Below are 6,000 nucleotides of genomic sequence, written 5' to 3'. Positions count from 1 at the left end.
CAGTATCCTTCTCCTGGAGTGGGGTGGGAATGGAGATTTTGCAGTATCCTTCCCCTGCCATGTCCACCAAGCCACGCCCACAGGACCAGTAATAAAAATATTTGGATTTCACCACTGCAGCAGATGTATGTTGTGTTTCTTTCCACCACGGCTGTTTTTCTATTCACAAAGCTGTGAACCCGACACACACACAGGGTTGCAATCTTTTTATTCAGCCTCAGGTTGAGAAAGGCAGAGATTGTGAGCTTTCACAAACCACCGATCTGCTAATGGGTCCTCCAAAAAAAAAAAAAAAATTGCAAACATTGAAATAAAGTCAGAGCGTTTGCTGTTCCGAGAAAGGGGATTTGGTCAACATCTCTATTGGCAGATGTTCCCAAGGAATCCCATGAATTTGAAAAGAAGAGTGTCTGGCTTAGGCAATGACTCAGGAGTCATTTGCAGACTAAAAAAAAGAGAAAGAAATTGGAAGTGTCCCCAGTCAGGCAATGTGACTTCATCCAACTGCACTTAGCTGATGCTGGATGCTATAAAAAGGTTACTTTTTCAGACTGAGTTGACTCCTGGTGACTTCATGGGCCCGTCCACCTCCTTTTCTTGGCAGGAGTTATTTGCTATTTGCCTTCTTCCTGTTTGCTGTCACTTTGCAGCCCTGGGTTTCCCATTCAAGTACTAACCACCCTTGACCCTGCTTAGCATTCGGTGGTGGTTGTTTTGAGCTCAGCCAAGAATAATCCTTGACTGTGCCAACCAGCTGTTGAAGTGGAAAAATAAGCAAGAGGCCTTGAGCAATGAAGGGGAAGCCTCGCCCTACCATATACCATATTTTTCGGACTATAAGATGCACTTTTTCCCTCCTAAAAGAGGGTGAAAATTTGGGTGCGTCTTATACACCGAATGTAGCAATGCCCAGCTGCTGGGCCTTCACCTGCTGGCCTCTGCCTCCCAGCAATTTACCTCCTTTCAGCAAACAGCCCGTTTCAGCTTCAGCACAGCCTAATTAGCACAAGTAGTTGATTGTCGTTGGATCGGCCTCCCGACCATCAGCTGTTTCAGGCTGCGGGGATTGCCATTGCCTATTGCCGCCTCCACGGGCCTCCGCTGTTTGCTGCAAGGAGGCAAATTGCTGGGAGGCAGATTTTCTTTTTCTTGTGCTCATCCAGCTGTGCTGAAAAGGAAAAGGAAACTAAAGCAGGCTGTTTGCTGTTTGCTGCAATGAGGCAAATTGCTGGGAGGCAGAGGCAGATTTTTTTTCTTGTTTTCCTCCCCAAAAAAGGTAGGTGCGTCTTATAGTCCGGAGCATCTTATACTCCGAAAAATACGGGAGATGCTGCTGGTTAGGACAAGTGAAATAAAGCCAAACATTTTTTTCTAAATAGTTTCCCAGCTTCTTGATGAACGTTAAAGCTGCCATTCAGCTGTTCGACATTTAGAGGGCCAAGAAATATTGATAAAATCAGGAAAATATCCTAGGAGGTGGGCAAAGAAAGTTATTGTTCTACCATTGCTTTATTATCGTTAAACAAAGACTAGTTTGGGTATCACTGGACAATTGAAATTTCAGCTCCTGATAAAACTGGAAATGTTTTTTTTAAACTATATTTTGACTTATTTTGAAAAAGAAAACAACCAATGGCCTAGTTAATCGTCTATTTTGGGGGGTGAAATGGTACCTTTCTTTGTGATAGGCATTATTTGTTTTATAGAATTTGTTAGTAGGAGATGAAGCACTTGGTGGCCCTTGTGAGTTCGGCTTATACATCGAACAGAAACATCCAGGCAGAAATTTTTGGTTTTCGCCAACCAAGTTTAATTTTTCTGATGTTGTCTCTCTATTTATGAAACTGGACATAGGAAAAATGGGTGTTGTAATTTCTGAATGTGCTAGAAATTCTGTTTATATATAGCACCACAGAGCAAACTAAGAGGACAATGACCATGTGCTTTACTGCTCATCTACTGTATTTAACTGTAACAGGAAACAGGAAACTCTACTTAGGACAAAAGAGCATGGAGTATATATCATAGATCCAAACTTGTAATTGCTGCCATTTACTGGCTGAATACTACTGTAGTTGTTGCATAAAAATACATTCCAACAATAAATTTCAACAGAATGCGTTTCAGGTTCAGTCAAATTCTGGATCCTTATCTAGATTTGGCTTGGTATGGAATTCTACCCTACCATTATTGGTGATCTATGTTCTTGGGAGACCTAACAAAACAACAACAATAAATTCACATGGTTGTCAGATATAGGGTCCCCCTTGAGATATAAAGTGACAGGCGATAGATGATTGACACTGAATTGAACCCAGAAGGGAAGACATTAAAAAAAAAATACTCTGTACTGTAGTCTAAAGATTCTAGAAAGCAACCAGGTTAAGGAAAATTTGTTGAAAAGTAGGTGAGTGCTGGATTAAAAAAAAGAGATTCCATTTCCCCATGCTGTTTGTTTGATTAAAAAGAAACATACCTCTAGTAACTAGAGTCTAGTTCTGTGATGGCGAACCTATGGCATGTGTGCCCAAAGTGGCACACGAAGCCATGTTGCCCGGCACCCGCGGTCTTGCCTGTTTGTCTTGCCTGTTTGTCTTCCCGGTTTCTGGTGCGCATGAATGTGTGACCATCAGCTGTCCTTCACGTGTGCAGCAGTGCCGAAAACAGGTGTGTATATGCACGCCAGCCAGCTGATTGTCAGGTGCACATGCACACCAGAACCCGGACGTTCAGCTTTTCCAGAGTGCAATCCCTTCGTGCATGCGGCAGTGCTGAAAACAGGCCTGTGCATGCGTGCCGGCCAGCTGATTGTCGGGCATGCATGCGCGCTAGAACCCAGAAGTTCGGTTTTTCCAGAGCACAGCCCTGCCAGGCAGATGTGTGCACACGCAACATTTACGTGCAACCTTTTAGACACTCGGTGCTGAAAAGGTTTGCCATTACTAGTTTGGTTGAATTAGAGCAGGGGTCAGCAACCTGTGGCTCTGGAGCTGCATGTGGCTCTTTCACCCCTCTGCTGTGGCTCCCTGTTGAGTGCTGTGGCACTCAAAATATGTGTCACAACCACCAGTGTGCGACATTCACTGGCACACGATTTATTGAGCTTTTCAATCCCTGGTAGGCCAATCATGGATAAATCCAAGAAAAGAAAAGTTTCAGAAGAAAACAGAACATTTAATTCAACTACATATGCTAGTTTTGTAGCTGCTCAAGAAATAGTCAGGCACAGGAAGGGTTTTGTGGCTCCCGGTGTTTTCTTTTCTGTGGGAAACAGGTCCAAATGGCTCTTTGAGTGTTTAAGGTTGCAGACCCCTGAACTAGAGTCTAGCTGAACTTGGAAAGGTGAGGAAATAAAAAAGAGGGGGGGGGAGATCTTGGAAACTCTTTGGTAGAGTTTAATTCCTGTTAACTACCAAGAAATAGCTATGCAATTTTATTGGAAATAAGGGGTTAAGGCATAGGGAAGGGGAGTGAGTGCAAGTGCCCCTTTCTTTCTTTCTTTCTTTCTTTCTTTCTTTCTTTCTTTCTTTCTTTCTTTCTTTCTTTCTTTCTTTCTTTCTTTCTTTCTTTCTTTCTTTCTTTCTTCCCAGATGGAGATCAAGGAGATGCATTAAACAGTCACTTTACTTGAATTACATCAAAAGCTTCTATTGCTCTCTCTCTCTCTCTCTTTTAATCCTACTTGAGACAAGAAGGAAATGGGAGACATTTGGTGTCACAAATCAGGTTGCAACAAGCCTCCACCATCACCCCTTATTTAAATATGTTTCAACCACTAGTAGAGCAAAGGAAAGGAAGTGGAGGAAGAGGAGGTGGGGGAAGGGAAATGGGAGGAGGAAGAGGAAGGAAGGAAGGAAAGAAAGAAGGAGAGGAGGAGGACAAAGAAAAGGGAAGGAAAGAGATGGAAATGAGAAGGAGGGAGGCAGGAAAGGAAGGAAGGAGGAAAGAAGGAAGGAAGGATGGAAGAAGGGAAGGGAAGGGAGGAGGAGGGGGAAGGGGAGGAGGAAGAGGAAGGAAGGAAGGAAGAAGAGGAGGAGAAAGAAAAGGGAAGGAAAGAGATGGAAATGAGAAGGAGGGAGGCAGGGAAGGAAGGAGGAAAGAAGGAAGGAGGGAGGGAGGGAAGGGAGGGAGAGGGGAGAGGAGGAGGAGGAAGAGCTTCTAATACTTTTTTTTTAAAAAAAATCAGTATTTGAACAATTGCTTTGACATTAATTCAAGTTTTTTTGTGGGGGGAGGGGTAATGACTTCATGAACCTATCTGAGCTGTTTTCTTAGAGAAGAGTTTGCCTTGTCCTTTCCTGGATTATTATTTTTCAATTTAGCCTTCAATCCTAGGATTGCCTTGAAGTCTCCCAGTTCAATTCCAAACAGAACTTGATTCTACTTAGCTTTCTTTGGAGATCAACCAAAGTCTCAAATCTGTCTATAAAGTATGTTTTAAAAAAGAAAAAGAAGAAGAAGAAATCAAGATAGCAGCCACAACGGTATTTATTTATTTAAGAAAACGTATATGGCTGTCCAACTTATTCTCAATGACTCCCGGTGGATAACAAGGATAAAAACCCAATGCAAGAACCATAACGAAATAATAGCACACACACACACACCATCACCACCATCCCGGCAACAACAATCAAATGAGCCACTTGGTGGGCTCCATCCCAGGGGAGAAATCTACTTACCTTCCCAACCGGTTCGTAAGTGCATGACTGCGCGCGTCACATGGGTGCTTGGACCCTCTGTGCATGCGCAGAGGGTAAAAAACAGGTTACTTACTGGTTAAAACCAGGAAGTAATGACAAAAGGGCTGGTGGGCGGAGCCTCGTGCCCAGTGGTAGGTTTCAATTTTTTTTACTACCAGTTCTGTGGCTTGGTGGGCGTGGCTTGGCTTGGCGGGCATGACGGGGGAAAGACTGCAAAATTCCCATTTCCTCCCAATCAGCTGGGACTTGGGAGGCAGAGAATAGATGGGGGCGGGGCCAGTCACAATTTTTACTACCGAACTACTCAAAATTTCCACTACCGGTTCTTCAGAACTGGTCAGAACCTGCTGAAACCCACCTCTACTCGTGTTGCTACCGGTTCTGCAGAACCACCAGTTCTGCTTATTGCTATTATTATTATTATTATTATTATTATTATTATTATTATTATTATTATTACTACTACTACTACTACTACTACTACTACTACTACTATTATTATCATCATTATCATCATCATCATTATTGCATGTGAGAAATTAGGTTTGGATGAATATTTTTTCCCACACTTGTTAATAGCTGTTGAGTGAAAACTGCCGATGAATGCAACCCAAGCTCATCACTGCTGCAAATGTGCCAGCTGCTATGGCTGTATTAATTTCTCCTGTTTCCTTAATATTAAAAACAAATTTCTCATCAGCTGCAGTTCATTCAGGATTTCGTTCGTAACGCCTGGCTTTGACGTACTGAGTTTCAGACTCATAATAAGGCCAGATTCAGACACGTTTATTTTTTTAAAAAAAAAATAGACATTCCTTTGGTTAGGACAGGAGGAAAAAAAAGAGTCAAATCCTATTTGTCTATCATTCCTGAAGCATGAAGCGATGATATCCGTTTCTGAAAATCCGACTCGGCATTAAAATGATCCCATTTTGGAAAATGTTTGCACTTGCAGGAAATTTGATTTGCTAAGAAACCTAGAAGACAATCAGACAAAAGGAAATGAGAGAAGCAACCTGGAATTAAGGAGAAACTTCCTAACGGTGAGAACAACTAACCAATTGCCTTCAGAAGTGGGTGCTCCATCACTGGAGTTTTTAAGAAGAGCTACGTGTCTGAATTTAGTGGTATAGGATGTGCTGCTTGAGCAGGGGGTTGGACTGGAAGACCTCCGAAGGCCCTTCCAGCTCTATTCTTATCTACCATTGACCAGTTGAGATTGTGCGTTATTCCCTTATTCTACTGTTCTAAAAAGAAACGGAAGTCAATGCTTTTCTTTTTCTTTCCTCTACACTTT

The sequence above is a fragment of the Pantherophis guttatus genome, chromosome 6 (assembly GCF_059756535.1).
Source record: "Pantherophis guttatus breed Tessera chromosome 6, ASM5975653v1, whole genome shotgun sequence".
Lineage (NCBI taxonomy): Eukaryota > Metazoa > Chordata > Lepidosauria > Squamata > Colubridae > Pantherophis > Pantherophis guttatus.
This window is presented reverse-complemented; position numbering follows the sequence as displayed.